This window comes from Dama dama, chromosome 9, assembly GCF_033118175.1.
Source record: "Dama dama isolate Ldn47 chromosome 9, ASM3311817v1, whole genome shotgun sequence".
In the NCBI taxonomy this organism is placed as follows: Eukaryota; Metazoa; Chordata; class Mammalia; order Artiodactyla; family Cervidae; genus Dama; species Dama dama.
The window spans coordinates 43,085,159-43,102,540 of NC_083689.1; the positions used below are offsets into that span (position 1 = coordinate 43,085,159).

The following is a 17,382-nucleotide window of genomic DNA, read 5'->3' on the forward strand; positions in this document are numbered from 1 at the left end:
TTAAGATATCTATTTCAATAACCAAAATACATGTTTTTAAAAATGACAGTGCCAGGTTATGGTGAAGATATGTAAAAACTGGAACTCATATTCATTGAAGGTAGGAGTATAAGTGGTTAGATCACTATAGAAAACAGCCAATTCTCCTGTAATTCATTACATATACACTTCCCCTATGGCAAGTGTATATACCATATTCATTCCTAGGTATTGCCCAAGAGAAAGGAAAACATACATTCACAAAAAGACTTGCATATGAATGTTCATAAAAGCTTCATTCATAACATTCAAAAGCTGAAGTGACCCAAATATTCACCAACAGGTCAGTGGATAAAGCAACTATGTGTGTTTGTTTTTGGCCACACTATGTGGCTTGTGGGATTTTAGTTACCCAACCGGTGTGGGCCCTCCACAGTGAGAGAGGGGAGTTTTAACCACTGGACTGCCAGGGAATTACCCTGGATAAATTAACTGTGACACAGCTATACAACGGAGGACAAACTACTAATACACACAAGACGAATGATGCTTAAATCACTGGGCTGAGAAAGAGGAGCCTGACGCCTCTATCATACAGTAGGATTCCATTTATATAAAATTTTAAAACAAGAACAAACCTTATTGGGACAAAAAGGAAATCAATGCTGGTCTGGGAGAGAGAGCATGCAGAAGGACACAGGGAACTCCTAGGATGATGGAGATGTTTTATATCTTGATTGGTTAATGGTTACATGTGTAGACAGTTGTCAAAAACTCTCTAAACTTTACATTTAAAACAGGTGTTATTGTTGTTCAGTCGCTAAGTCATGTCTTGACTCTGCAACCTCAAGGACTGGAGCATGCCAGGCTCCTCTTCTCCACCATCTCTCAAAGTTTACTCAGATTCATGTCCAAAAATAGGTGTGTTGTATGCAAATTTTAGCACAAAAACTAGATTTAAAAAAGTGAAAATATAGAGACCATCTTCAGCCATCATTTCAGCAAAGATTTAAAAAAACATTAATATAAAAAAATATATATGTAACAATTATACATAAATTCTATATATGTGGGTCACATTAAAAATCACCTGAGATCCTTACCCCTGAGGTCAGAGCTGGCATCACCCATATGGGGAAAACCCCTTCAATGGCCAAAACATGCCACATGGGGAAAGACACAACCCAGCTTGGCACTTCCACCAAAACATGTAACCTGAATCTCAATGCAAGTTAAAACTTATCTGAGCAGAGTCTGCATTACAACTAGTCTTCACTCTTCAGAACTATTGACACTGTGACAAACACTGAAATTTCAAGGAGAAAATGTTGGACACAGGACAACTAACTGGGAAGCATGATGCTCTAAGATCACTATTTCAATGCTGAGTTTCCAGAATGTAGTAATTGCATTATGGTTATGCCCTGGAACTGCCCTGGCTTTTAGGAAATATGCCCCCTTGGCATGAACAAAGAGATAAAAGGGGTAGAATGTCTGCATATAACTCCCTAAAAATTCTGGGGAAAAAAACGAGGTGGGGCAGTGGGTAGGGGTGAGGCAGAGACAAAAAGACAGTAGGAGGGAGGGATGGAGGGAGGGACAAGCGAGAGAAAGTGACAGAGAATGGGGGAATTAAAGCAAAGGACCAGGGCTTCCCTGGTGGCTCAGTGGTAGAGAGTCCGCCTGCCTGTGCAGGAGACATGGGTCCGATCCCTGTTCCGCAGAGCAACTAAGTCAATGTGTCACAGCTATTGAACCTGTGCTCTAGAGCCCAGGAGCTGCAACTACGGAGCCCACATGAAATCTGAGCCCTAGACCCCATGCTCCGCAACAAGAGAAGCCACTGCAATGGGAAGCCTGTGCACCATAACTACAGCCCCTGCTCACCACAACTAGTTGAAAAACTGGCAGCAATGAAGACTCAGCACAGCCGAAAAATAAAAATATAATAAAATTACAAATAAATAAAGTAAGGCTATTTGCAAGTCTACTATTCTGGCAATCTTCCCCAAATTTGATATCAATGCCGAAAAAGTTAAAAATAAAAATAAACACAATATTTCAGGGACTTCCCTGCCAGTCCAGGGGTTAAGGCTCCCTGATTTCATTGCAGGGGGCATGGGTTCAATCCCTGGTCAGGGAACTAAGGTCCTGCATGCTATGCAGTGTGGCCAAAAAGGAAAAAAAAAACTTCTAAGGTTGAATCAATTTGGAGCTGGACTTCTCAAACTTGGATACATATCACTCAAAGCATCTTGGTAAAAATGCACATTCTGCCTCTACAGGTCTAGGGTGGAACCTGAGAGCTTACATTTCTCAAGTGGCTTTACTGCTAGCCAGAGGCCAGTGTGGGGGAAATCTGTCCTCCAAGTTCCACAGAATGGAAGCCAAGGCTCAGGAAGTCACAGGCTCTCCTCTCAATGGCCCGCAGGAGAGACATTGATATTGGTCTTAAAGTGGGCAAGAAATACGCCACCCTGAAACACACCACTTTGGCCCAAGGACCTTTTTGAGTTGTAGGGAATGGATAAACAGGAAGACTGCAAAAAAAAAAAAAAGTACCCTCCCCCCATTTGCCTAAAGGCAGGCCGTAAATGTTCCTCTGTGAAAGTGTGCCTCCCCTCCTACCAGGGAGGTAAGGTGACTTAATTACCAGATAGAACTCTAGACTCTTATCAGCCCAGAGACAGCATAGCGAACTTAACTAAATAATCTTTATCTTCCATTAGTTTCTATATATATCTACCTTCCCACAATTTATTAGCCCTTGAAGCTCAAAATCCTCTTGTCATTTCTCCATAAATGAACTGCCTGTGGTTAAAATGGGTTTCCCAGGTGGTGCAGTGGTAAAGAATTTGCCTGCTAGTGCAGTAGACACAAAAGACTCTGGGTTTGATCCCTGTGACAGGAAGATCCCTTGGAAGAGGAAATGGCCACCCACTCCCAGTATTCTTGCCTGAAAAGTTCCATGGACAGAGGAGCCTGGTGGGTTACAGTCCTTGGGATTACAAAGAGTCTAACATGACTGAGCATACATGCACGTGATTAAAATGGTATATAAATCTCTGGATCTGACTGCTTTCTAGTTTTCATTCCTGTGAGGCATCCCATAGGCATACAAAATAAAAAATTTTCACCTGTTAACCTGTCTTCTATCGGTTCAATTTGCAGTTTCCTGGCCACTAAACCTTAGAAAGTAGAGGAAAAAGTTTTATTTCCCCCCTCCCTAGGAAGTCTCTCAATATGAGAAATTGATAAGGAAAAGACAGTAATTGACACTATTGATGAAATATGAAAGAAATCAGTGCTCTCAGACAGCACTGTGGAGGTGTCTCATTCTGAAGATTCTAAAGACAAAATTGGCAGTATGTATTATCAAAATAGACTTGGATGTTTTTCCCGTGACCCTTGGACAGGTGTCTATGAATCTACCCCAAACTGGAATAGGAACAAAACACGGTGGGCACAGATGTTCATGGCATCATGGAAGCAAACCCAAGTCCCAGGGCCCCATCAACAGATCAATGATGCTCCAATCACTGACAGTCACTAGGATACTCAGGGAGCTTTTATATCACGTGGAAAAATGCTTATATACACACACTTTGGAGACAAAGCTTTAATAAAAACAGGACTCAAATACAACATGATCCTAGAAAGGCATAAGCAAAATGGCAGAGAAAAGAAAGAAATTCATGAAAATACTCAGAAATCTCAGAAAATTGGAAACATGTAATATTCTTTTACTTTTCTAAATCTTGCCAATTTTTATAATAAGAATGGGTGGGGGGAATATATAGGTCCATTTAAAATCAGATTTTCAGAGGAGACCTCTGTTTCCTTCTTGAAGATGGAGGAGACATACCTTTCTTTAAGTGCTCCCACTAAGTAAAACTAAAATTCCAGGAAATCATACATTAAAAATAAAAGAAAACACACAGCAGACTATGAAAGGTGGAGAGAGGGAGGCACACCAGATAGAAACCTTGGAACAGGAGGAACAACAGTGGTGAGTACCCTCATTTTTCTTTCTGCCTCATGTATCAAATCAGAACTTGAAGCTGAAGGAGCCAGAGACTCCAAAACCCCAATAGGCACAGATAAAAATAAAACCCTAACAAAAGCCTGTTCTCTAAGGCACAGGACTGAGAAAGTAGCTAGACAGACAATACCTGCTCTACTCCAGCCAAGCACCACAGAAAGCCCTCCAAACTTGCTCATGATAGGAGTGAGTGAGTCAGAGTCTAAACTTCCACCCTCATTAGGCTGCAATGAAGTGTTCAAACACCCCGACTGGGGTGGTCTCAGAGAATGCCAAGCAGGGACCTGGAATTTCCATCCCTGTTGCTGATAACAGTCCTCCCCCACTACCACCACTATATCAGTGGAGATCATATCAGGAACTACCAAGCCCCCTCAGGAGTCCTCTGACTTTGGAGCCAATGGAGACAAGTTAAGGGGGGAGCTTGATTTGTTCCCTCACTTGTCAGTAATATGGTAGACTACCTGCTTGTTTTCCCCTCTCCACCTTTAAGAGTTTGCTGTGTTTTTTAAAAATGTATAATTTCCTGGGATTTTAGCTGTACTTAATGGAAGCAATTAAAGAGATGCAGGTAAAGAAGCAACAGTTAGAAACTGACATGGAACAAGAGACTGGTTCAAAATTGGGAAGGGAGTATGTCTTACAGGCAGAGTACATCAGACTAAATGCTGGGATGGAGGAATCACAAGCTATAATCAAGACTGCCAGGAGAAATATCAATAAGCTCAGATATGCAGATGATACCACTCTGAAGGCAGAAGGCAAAGAACTAATGAGCCTCTTGATGAGGATGAAAGAGGAGAGTGAAAAATCTGGCTTAAAACTCAATATTCAAAAAACTAAGATCCTGGCATACAGTCCCATAACTTCATGGCAAATAGATGGGTAAGAAGTAGAAACAGTGGCAGATTTTATTTTCTTGGGCTCCAAAATCACTGTGGACAGTGACTGCAGCCATGAAATTAAAAGACACTTGTTCCCTGGAAGAAAAGTTATGACAAACCTTGCTGCTGCTGTTGCTAAGTCGCTTCAGTCGTGTCCAGCTCTGTGAGACCCCATAGACGGCATATTAAAAAGGAGAGACATCACTTTGCCAACAAAGGTCTATAATCAAAGTTATGGTTTTTCCAGTAGTCCTGCAGGGATGTGAGAGCTGGACCAATAAAGAAAGCTGAGAGCCAAGGAATTGATGCTTTTGAACTGTGGTGTTAAAAGAAGACTCTTGAGAGTCACTTGGACTGCAAGAAGATCCAACCAGTAGATCCTAGAGGAAATCAGTCCTGAATATTCATTGGAAGGACTGATGCTGAAGCTGAAGTTCCAATACTTTGGCCATCTGATGTGAAGAGCCAACTCATTGGAAAAGACCCTGATGCTGGGAAAAACTGAAGGCAAAAGAAGAGGGCAGCAGAAGATAAGATGGTTAGACAGCATCACCAACTCAATGGACATGAATTTGAGCAAACTCCAAGAGATGGTGAAGGACCCAGAAGATACATCATAAGAAACTTCTGAAACCTAAAGACAAAATTTTAAAAAATGGGATCTTTCCTATAGGAAGAAAGTCTGAACCAAATTTGATAGCAGATTTCTGGTCAGAAAGTGTGCATGAACCGTACTTTTCAAGTGCTGAAAGAGAACTATCAACTGTAGACTTTATAACTGATGAAAATATACTTCAGGAGTGAAGGGAAAATCTAGACATTCCCAGAGGAATAAAAAATAGCTACATTTGCCACCAGCAGATTTATCTTAAAAGAATGGCTAAAGAAAATTCCCTAAACAGAAAGGAAACAAGAAAATAATAAAAGGAATTATGGAACATAAGAAAGGAAGAAAATGTTAAGCCAAAATATGAGCAAAGACAATAGGCTTTTCCTTCTTCTTTTTAAGTTTACTAAATAATGTTTGACAGTTGAAGCAAAGGTTGTAACATTGTCTAACATAGTTCTAAATATCAGACATGATTCTTAATGTATGCATAAAAACTATTTAAATCAATTGTATTATAAAATAGGAAGGGTAAAGGGATATAAAACATTGGGATAACTTATGTATATTACCCAGAGAAAGTGAGACAGGAAGGAAGAGGGCAGGGCACAACCATTAAAAGAATGACACAACCATTAACAACAGAGTAGGATATAGACTGGTTAGAACCAACTACGCCTGGAAGGGTGGAAGATGTCCCTTCTGGTGGACATTGAGCCTCATTATACACTCTAGGAACATATTAGTATCTAAATGACATATCCACAGATGCCACGGCAGTTCAGAGGACAACCATAAAAGGTCAAAAAGTGAGTGGTGGCCCAATTCCTGGAATCTCTGCTCCTTCCCCAAATTAGAATAATCTTCCCACTCGTTAGCCTATGAAGTTACTCAGCTAATAAAAAATAACCACTGCCACACCTCAGGGCCACTCTTGCCTTCCCAGACCATACACACTGTGGAGTATTTTCTCCCAGCACCTCGTACTTCCCAAGACCCCGACCTCATGCTCTGGGGCTGCTGCTCTCAACTTTTGAAATGACCCACACCGTCCACAGTGCGTGAAAGTGAAAGTGTTAGTTGCTCAGTCGTGTCTGACTCTTTGTGACCCCACTGTCCATGGAATTCTTGAGGCAAGAATACTGGAGTGAGTAGCCATTCCCTTCTCCAGGGGATGTTCTCAATCCAGGGATGAAACCTGGGTCTTCTACACTGCAGGTGGATTTTTTACCACCTGAGCTACCAAGGAAGCCCATCTACAGAGTGTGTATTTCTCTAAACTTGCTTCCACTTTACTATGGTCTGCTAGTGAATTCCCTCCTGCACACAGCCAATGACCCTCACTTGGTGGACTGTCCCAGGGAATCATTCAAGACCTAGGACATGACCATCCTCTCACGTGTGCCACATTTTTTCTGCAACACTATCACTAAAAAGTTATATGACAAAAATTCTTTGCTTGATCAAACTTTAGTCAGGCTCCTGAACCTTCCCCTATGCCCTCTGTGCACTTCCTCATAAAACCAAATTTCAGCATTAAGTCAGTTTAACCAGCGACTAAGCATAGCATAGCATAGCGGTTTAACCAGAATCTTCTGTCTTCAACAACTGACTGGGTTCCTCATCCCTTACCATACCCTAGGTCATGTCTGATCACCCTGGTCCAGAGGTCCCCAACGCCCGGGTCAGGTACTGGGACCCATCTGTGGCTTGTTAGATAAACCAGGCCACACAGCAAGGGGTGAGTGGTGGACAAGAGAGCAAAGCTTCATCAGTATTTACAGATGCTCCCCATCACTCACATTACTGCCTGAACTCTGCCTCCTATCAGATCAGTGGCAACATTGGACTCTCATAGGAGTTTGAAGCCTACACTCAACTGAGGAGGTACTCCATTTCCAAGGTCAGAAGCAGCGGCTGTGCTTCACTAGAGCGGCCTTGAGCAGATACCCCACGTTCAAGGTCAGAGAAACCCCAGCAAGACGGTACGGCGCTGGAGCGGCGGCTGCGTGGTGCTTGAGCAGCTGTGAGAAGATACCCCAAACCCAAGGGCAAAGGAGATGCCCCAGCAAGACGGCAGGAGGGGCGAATTCGCATTCAGAATCAAACCCCACTCCTGCCAGAGACACTCAGAGGGCTCAAACAAAGCTTGTGCATACCAGGACCCAAGGACCCCACAGAGACTGAGACAGAACTGTTTTGAGTGTCTCCTGGTGACTGCAGCCATGAAATTAAAATCTGCTTACTCCTTGGAAGGAAAGTTATGACCAACCTACACAGCATATTAAAAAGCAGAGACATTACTTTGTCAACAAAGGTCTGTCTAGTCAAGGCTATGGTTTTTCCAGTAGTCATGTATGGATGTGAGAGTTGGATTATAAAGAAAGCTGAGTGCTGAAGAATTGATGCTTTTGAACTGTGGTGTTGGAGAAGACTCTTGAGAGTTCCTTGGACTGTAAGGAGATCCAACCAGTCCATCCTAAAGGACATCAGTCCTGGGTGTTCACTGGAAGGACTGGTGCTGAAGCTGAAACTCCAATACTTTGGCCACCTGATGCAAAGAGCTGACTCATTTGAAAAGACCCTGATGCTGGGAAAGATTGAGGACAGGAAGAGAAGGGGACGACAGAGGATGAGATGGTTGGATGGCATCACTGACTCATTGGACATGGGTTTGGGTAGACTCCTGCAGTTGGTGATGGACAGGGAGGCCTGGTGTGCTGTGGTTCATGGGGTTGCAGAGTCGGACACGACTGAGCGACTGAACTGAACTGACTGACTGTGGAGGTACAGGTCAGCAGTGGACTGCCATAGGGAGAGGGGCTCTGGGAGCAGCAGACTTGGGTATGGCATAAGTCCTCTTGGAGGAGGTCACCATTAACCCCACCATAGAGCTGCCAGAACTTACATAGGACTGTGCTTTCTCTTGGAGAGCACAAACAGAACCTTGTGTGCACCAAGACCCAGGAGAAAGGAGCAGTGACGCCACAAGAGACTGACCCAGACTTGCCCGGGAGTGTCTAGGAGTCTCCAGCGGAGGTGTGGGTTGGTGTTGGCCTGCTGCAGGGTTCGAGGCAGTTAGTATAGCAGTACTTGCATGGGATCTTTTGAAGGAGGTCCCCATTACCTTCATTACCTCCACCATAGTTTGGCCCCAGGTAAATAGCAGGGAGGGAACATAGCTCCACCCATCAACAGAAAATTGGATTAAAGATGTATTGAGCATGGCCCTGCCCATCAGAACAAGACCCAGTTTCCCACTAAGTCAGTCTCTCCAATCAGGAAGCTTCCATAAGCCTCTTATCCTTCTCCACCAGAGGGCAGAGAGACTGAAAACCACAATCAGAAAACTAGCCAGTCTGATGACATGGACCACAGCCTTGTCTAACTCAATGAAACTATGAGCCATGCCATGTAGGGCCAAGACAGACAGGTCATGGTGGAGAGTTCTGACAAAATGTGGTCCACTGGAGAAGGGAATGGCAAACCACATCTTGCCTTTGAGAACCCCATGAACAGTATGAAAAGGCAAAAAGATAGGGCACTGAAAGATGAACTCCCCAGGCTGGTAGGTGCCCAATATGCTACAGGAGATAAGTAGAGAAATAACTCCAGAAAGAATGAAGAGATGGAGCCAAAGCAAAAACAATACCCAGCTGTGGATGTGACAGGTGATAGAAGCACAGTTTGATGCTATAAAGAGCAATATTGCATAGGAAACTGGAATGTTAGGTCCACAAATCAAGGTAAATTGGAAGTGGTCAAACAGGAGATGGCAAGAGTGAACGTCAACATTTTAGGACTCAGCGAACTAAGATGGACTGGAATAGGTGAATTTAACTCAGATAACCATTATATCTACTACTGTGGGCAAGAATCCTTTAAAGAAATGGAGTAGCCATCATAGTCAACAAAGGAGTCTGAAATGCAGTACTTGGATGTAATCTCAAAAACAAAATGATCTCTGTTTGTTTTCAAGGCAAACCATTCAATACCATGGTAATCCAAGTCCATGGCCCAACCAGTAATGCTGAAGAAGCTGAAGTTAAATGGTTCTATGAAGACTTACAAGATCTTCTGAACTAACACCAAAAAAAGACGTCCTTTTCATTTTAGAGGACTGGAATGCAAAAGCAGGAAGACAAGAAACATTTGGAATAACAGGCAGATTTGGCCTTGGAGTACAAAATGAAGCAGGGCAAAGGCTAATAGAGAAGACTACATATAGAAATCACCAGATGGTCAATACCAAAATCAGACTGATTATATTCTTTGCAGCCAAAGACCAAGAAGCTCTATACAGTCAGCAAAAACAAGACCAGGAGCTTAGTTCATGAACTCCTTATTGACAAATTCAGACTGAAATTGAAGAAAGCAGGGAAAACCACTAGACCATTCAGGTATGACCTAAATCAAATCTCTTACGATTATACAGTGGAAGTGAGAAATAGATTCAAGGGATTAGATCTGATAGAGTGCCTGATGAACTATGGACGGAGGTTCGTGACATTGTACAGGAGGCAGGGATCAAGACCGTCCCCAAGAAAAAGAAATGCAAAAAAGCAAAATGGCTGTCTGCAAAGGACTTACAAACAGCTGAGAAAAAAAGAGAAGCTAAAGGCAAAGGAGAAAAGGAAAGATATATTCATCTGAATGCAGAGTTCCAAAGAATAGTAAAGAGAGGTAAGAAAGCATTCCTCAGTGATCAATGCAAAGAAATAGAGGAAAACATAGAATGGGATAGACTAGAGACCTCTTCAAGAATATCAGAGATCCAAGGGAACACTTCATGCAAAGATGGGCACAATAAAAGACAGAAATGGTATGGACATAACAGAAGCAGAAGATATTACGAAGAGGTGGCAAGAATACACAGAACTATATAAAAAAGATCTTAATGACCCAGATAACCACGATGCTGTGATCACTCACCTAGACCTGGACATCCGGGAATGTGAAATCAAGCGGGCCTTCACTACAAACAATGCTAGTGGAGGTGATGGAATTTCAGCTGAGCTATTTCAAATCCTAAAAGATGATGCTGTGAAAGTGCTGCACTCCATATGGCAGCAAATTTGGAAAACTCGGCAGCGGCCATTGGACTGGAAAAGGTTAGTTTTCATTCCAGTCCCAAAGAGAGGCAATGCCAAAGAATGTTCAAAGTACTGCAAAACTACAGTCATCTCACATAGTAGCAAAGTAATGCTCAAAATTCTCCAAGCCAAGCTTCAACAGTACGTGAACCATGAACTTCCAGATGTTCAAGCTGGATTTAGAAAAGGTAGAGGAACCAGAAACCAAATTGCCAACATCCTCTGGATCATAGAAAAAGCAAGACAGTTCCAGAAAAACATCTACTTCTGCTTTATTGACTATGCCAAAGCCTTTGACTGTGTGGATCACAATTAACTGTGGAAAATTCTGAAAGAGAAGGGAATACCAGACCACCTTACCTGCCTCATGAGAATATTTGTTTGCAGGTCAAGAAACAACAGTTAGAACTAGACATGGACAACAGACTGGTTCCAAAGGGACCAGTCTTGGGAAAGGAGTAAGTCAAGGCTATATAATGTCACCCTGCTTATTTAACTTCTACGTAGAGTACATCATGTGAAATGCGAGGCTGGATAAAGCACAAGCTGGAATCAAGATTGCTGGGAGAAATATCAATAACCTCAGATATGCAGATGACACCACCCTTATGCCAGAAAGTGAAGAACTAAAGAACCTCTAGATGAAAGTGAAAGAGGACAGTGAAAAAGTTGGCTTAAAACTCAACATTCAAAAGACAAAGATCATGGCATCCAGTCCCATCACGTCATGGCAAATAGATGGGGAAACAATGGAAATAGTGAGACTTTATTTTCTTGGGCTCCAAAATCACTGCAAGATGGTGACTGTGGCCATGAAATTAAAAGACACTTGCTCCTTGGAAGAAAAGCTACGTCCAACCTAGATAGCATGTTAAAAAGCAGAGACATTAATTTGCCAACAAAGGTCCACCCAGTGAAAGCTATGGTTTTTCCGGTGGTCAGGTATGGATGTGAGAGTTGGACTGTAAAGAAAGCTGAGTGCCAAAGAATTGATGCTTTTGAACTGTGATGATGGAGAAGACTCTTGAGAGTTCCTCGTTCCGCAAGGAGATCAAAGCAATCCTAAAGAAATTCAACCCTGAATAGTCACTGGAATGACTGATGCTGAAGCTGAAGCTCCAATACTTTGGCTATCTGATGGGAAGAACTGACTCATTTGAAAAGACCCTGATGCTGGGAAAGATAGAAGGCAGGAGGAGAAGGGGATGACAGAGGATGAGATGGTTGGATGGCATCACTGACTTGATAGACATGAGTTCTAGCAAGCTCTCAGAGTTGGTAATGGACAAGGAAGCCTGGCAAGCTGCAGTCCATGGGGTTGCAAAGAGTCAGACAGAACCAAGCTACTGAATCAAACTGAGCAATAAAGATCCAGTAAAGTCAAAAAAACAAAAAAGCAATTTTTTTTAAAAAAGAAAAGAAGCATGAATACAGAAGAACTCAATAGCACCATCAAAAATAAGATCTAAGCAACATTTATAGACTACTTCACTCAACAACTGCAGAATTTTTTTAATTCAAATGCTTACAGAATACAAACAAGACAACCCTACACTGGGTCATCAAAATCCTGGAAGAAGAGGAGAGACTCCCAACAAATTTGAAATCATACAATATGTTCTCTGAAAACAATGAAATTGAACTAGAAATCAATAGTAGGAAGATAACTGGAAAATTTTCAAATCTTTGGAAACTGAACACCACACTTCTAAAGTATGGTGAAGAATAAGGCTCAAGAGAATTTAAAAATATACTAAAGTGATTGATAATAAAACAAAAACACACTGTACTACAATCTGTGGGATTGTAGTAGGATAGCATGAAAATGCTTACATAAGAAATGCTTACATTTGGGAACTTCCGTGGTGGTTTACCAGTTAAGAACCTTGTTTCCAATGCAGGAGACATAGGTTTGATCCCTGGTTAGGGAACTAAGATCCCACATGCCTTGGGGCCAACTGAGCCCACACACAGTAGAGCATGTGTGCCATAACTAAAGCTTTTGCATTGCAGTGTAGATTGCATGGTGGAACTAAAATCCGATGCAGCCAAATAAATAGATAAATATTTTTTAAAAAGAAAAAGAAAAACACACATTACACAACTCATCCACTGTGAAATAGATAGTATGAACAGTCCTATAACCATTAAGGGAGTTGAATCCATAATTCAAATACCACACACACCCCACTCCACCCTCAAACCTCTATAGTTTGTGTAGTTTCCCTAAAGAATCCTACCAAACATTCAAAGAATGAACACTAATTCTACACAATCTCTTTTAGAAAACAAGAAGACGGGCTCCAGTTTCATCCATCTCATTAGAACTGATTCAAATGAATTATTTTTAACAGCTGAGTAATATTCCATGGTGTATATATACCACAGCTTCCTTATCCATTTGTCTGCTGATGGGCATCTAGGTTGCTTCCATGTCCTGGCTATTATAAACAGTGCTGCGATGAACATTGGGGTGCACGTGTCTCTTTCACATCTGGTTTCCTCGGTGTGTATGTCCAGAAGTGGGATTGCTGGGTCATATGGCAGTTCTATTTCCAGTTTTTTAAGAAATCTCCACACTGTTCTCCATAGTGGCTGTACTAGTTTGCATTCCCACCAACAGTGTAAGAGGGTTCCCTTTTCTCCACACCCAAAGGAAAGGTTTTGACAAATTCAACAATCACACACAAGAAAAACTCCAGAAAAACAGGAATTAAGAAACTTACACAACTTGATAAAGAGAATTTATTTAAATTTTGCAACTAACATGCTTAACTGTGAAAGACTAAATGCTTTCCCCCTAAGATGGGGAATAGGGCAAGGATGGAGGTTTGCTCCCAGCCCTGCTATTCCACATTATGCTGGAAGTTCCATCCAGTGGAGTAGGGCAGGAGAAGCCTGCCCTCTTAGAGACTGAAAGGAAGAAAGAAAACTGCCCTTATTTGCAGATGACATAATTGTCTACACACAAAATCCAGGACTGCTTAAAACTAAAAACAAAAACAAAAACTGCACCAAAACCCTTCTTAAACCATTCCAGCATGGTCTCAGACTACAAAATAAACTTACAAGAATCAAGTATGTTTCTTATCCTGTAAATAAATGTGTTGTCACCACAATTTTAAATATATTATAATTTACAACTGCTGATAAAGTGAAGTACCTAGCTCTAAATCTAACAAAACAAGTACAAAATGTATATGCTAAGAATGTATATAACAGTGATGAAATAAATTTAAAAAAAAGTAAATGAAGAACCGTATTGCATTCACAGATTGGAAGACTCAGATGATAAAAATGCCAGTGTTCCCCAAATTGATATACAGGTTGGTTTAACAAAATCCCTATCAAAATCTTAGTAAGATCCTTTGTAGTCATGGACTAGATTATTCTAAAATTTACAGAGAAAGGAATTAAAATAGCTAAAATCAAAGAGATTAAAATAGCTAAAATAATTTTGGAAAAAAAAAAGAATAAAATAAAGTAAAAGACTCAATCTACCCAACTTTAAGACTTAGCATATAGCTACAATAATCAAACTTGTATAGTACTAACAGAGAAAGAGACAAAGATCAATGGAACAGAATAGAGAACCTAGGAAAAGACTCACACAAATATGTTCAACAGCTTTTTGACAAGGGAACAAAGCAATTCAGTGGAGGAGAGGCAGCCTTTTCAACAGATGGCATTGGAGCAACTGGCAAAAAACATCCACTGGCAAAAAATGTGAACTTTGACCTCAGTCTCACATTTACACAAAATTAGAGGTCATGGAGTTAAATGTAAATGGATCACAGATCATGGATTAAATGGACTCAACTGTAAAATGTGAAACTATCTCACTTTTAGCAAAAAATAAGAGAAAATCTTTGGGATCTAATACTAAGCAAAGAGTTCTTAGACTTTATACCAAAAGCCTGATACTTAAAAGGAAAAACTAACAACCTGGACTTAATCCAGATTTAACACTTTTGCTCTGTTAAAAACTCCGTTAAAGGGATGGAAAGACAAGTTTCAGAGTAAGAGGAAAAATCTGCAAAACACATATCCAGCAAAGGACAAGTATCTGGAATACATATTGAGTTCTTAAAACAATAGTAAAAAAGTAAATGGTCCAATTAGAACCACGGGCAAAAGTCATAAAGAAACATTTCACATAAGAGGATATTCAGACAGTGGAGAAGCATATGAAAAGATGTCCAACTTTATCAGCCATGAGGGAAATGCAAATTTAAACCACAGTGAGATATCACTTATTAGAGTGGCTTTAAACAAAAAGTAACAACAACAAACAGTGAGAGGATGTAGACAGTGTAGTTTAGTCATACATAGCTCACAGGAATGCAAAATGGAACAGTTACTATTGAAAAGGAAGTTACTCTGGAAAATAAAAGCTTCCCTACAAAACTAAATATGCACTTCCCAGTCAACTTAACAACTGCATGCCTGAGCATTTATCCCAAAGAAATAAAGACTGACATTCACACAAAACCTGTATGCAAATATTCATAGCAGCTTTATGCAAAATGGCCCCTGTGGGGAGAGAGCAAATTAGCCAGGATGGCTGTGTTCAGGCTCTCTCACCCCACATTTTGTAAATAATGACTATTAACAGCTGAAATCATTTATCGCACTGCACATGCACTCATGAGGTACTCCCTTGGTCACGGGCTACTTTGTGGGGTATCCCTGTATGAGCTCACCATGAAAAACTCTGGCTGCTGCTACACTGGGGCTATGTTGGAAGAACATCATGATTATGTTATATGAGGTTATATTACAGCTTGTTATGGCTACATTACGATTACCTTGTGGCTGCTGCTATGGCTGCCACGCCAGCCAGGAGAGATGCTGTATTGTGGCTGCCATGCCAGCTAGGAGAGAATAAACATGTCTGAAGTTCCTACGGCTCCTCAAGTCTTCTTCTGGCCTCTCAGCTCGTGCCTTGCCTACCCTGAGTTCAGCGAACAGAGTGGACAGTGTGAAAAGCGAGACAATTGGCACTGTGAGCAGATTCAGCAAGACAGCCCCAACTAGAAACAACCAAGATATCCTTCAATGGGTGACTGGTTAAACAAACTGTAGTATAGCCATACCAAGACATTCCACCCAGCACTAAAAAAGGAACAGATTACTGATACATGCAAAACCCTGGCTGAAGCTCCACAGAATTATGCTGTAAATTCCCAAATGTTACATACTGTATGAATCCATTCATATAATTTTCTTGAAATGACAACATTACAGAGATATAAAACAAGTTAATAGTTGTCAGAGAAAGATGAGAGCATGGTATAAAAGAGAAGCGAGTTTGGCTATAAAAGGCAAAATGAAGGATTCTCCAATGAAGCAAATGACCTGTATCTTGTATGTATCCATGTCAATTTGCTAGTTGTGACATTGTATATTTTCACAAGATGTTGCCATTTAGGAATTTCCCACAGTTTGTTATGATCCACACAGTCAAAGGCTTTAGCATAGTCAATGAAATGGAGGTAGACGTTTTTCTGGAATTCCCTTGCTTGTTCTGTGATCCAATGGATGCTGGCAATTTTGTCTCTAGTTCCTCTGCCTTTTCTAAATCCAGCTTGTACATCTGGAAATTCTTGGTTCATGTACTGCTGAAGCCTAGCTTGAAGGATTTTGAGCATTACCTTACTAACATGTGAAATATGGGAGAAATATCAATAACCCAGATATGCAAATGACACCACCCTAATGGCAGAAAAGCACAAAGGAACTAAAGAGCCTCTTGATGAAAGTAAAAGAGGAGAGTGAAAAAGTTGGCTTAAAACTCAACATTCAAAAAACTAAGATCATGGCATCCAATCTCATCACTTCATGGCAAATAGGGAAACAATGGAAACAATGACAGACTTTATTTTCCTGGGCTCCAAAGTCACTGTGGATGGTGACTGCAGCCAGGAAATGAAAAGACACTTGGTCTTTGAAAGGAAAGTTATGACAAACACAGACAGCATATTGAAAAGCAGAGACATCACTTTGGCGACAAAGTTCCGTATAGTCAAAGCTATGGTGTTCCCAGCAGTCATGTATGGATGGATGTGAGCTGGACCGTAAAGAAAGCTAAGTGCTGAAGAACTGATGCTTTCAAACTGTGGTGTGAGAAGACTCTTGAGAGTCTCCTAGACTGTAAGGAGATCAAACCAGTCAATCCTAAAGTTTTGAATATTCACTGGAAGGACTGATGCTGAAGCTGAAGCTCCAAAACTCCAGTCACCTGATGCGAAGATCGGACTCACTGGAAAAGACCCTGATGCTGGGAAAGACTGAGGGCAGGAGGAGAAGGGGGTCGACAAGAGGATGAAACGGTTGGATGGCATCACTGACTCAATGGACAAGTTTGAGCAAACTCCAGGAAATGGTGAAGGCAGGGAAGCCTCGCATGCTGCAGTCCACGGGGTCACAAAAAGTCAGACACCACTTAGTGACTGAACAATAACAAATATTACTTAGTATAAAAGTATAAGCAATCTGATACTTAGTATAAAAGTATAAGGGATCTCTTGTGAGTACATGAGATTCAACTTCATGTAAATTGAACTATATGTGAATTTACAGTTATGTAAAAAAATTTTAAATATATAAATTTCATGTGCACCCATGATCACAGAACAGCATTACTCACAATAGCCAAACGGTCAAAGTGACCTAAGTGTCCATCAATGAATGAACAGATAGACAAAATGCATTATATACATAGCAGGGAATACTATTCAGCCTTAAAAAGGAAGGCGATTCTGCACATGTTACTTC

At 41.1% G+C, this 17,382-nt stretch overlaps 1 protein-coding gene across 4 annotated transcripts in view; it reads right to left on the bottom strand.

The window, feature by feature from the left end:
- ZNF496 (zinc finger protein 496) overlaps positions 1-17,382 on the bottom strand; it is a 46,785-nt gene that overhangs the window by 17,715 nt on the left and 11,688 nt on the right. The window lies entirely within an intron of this gene.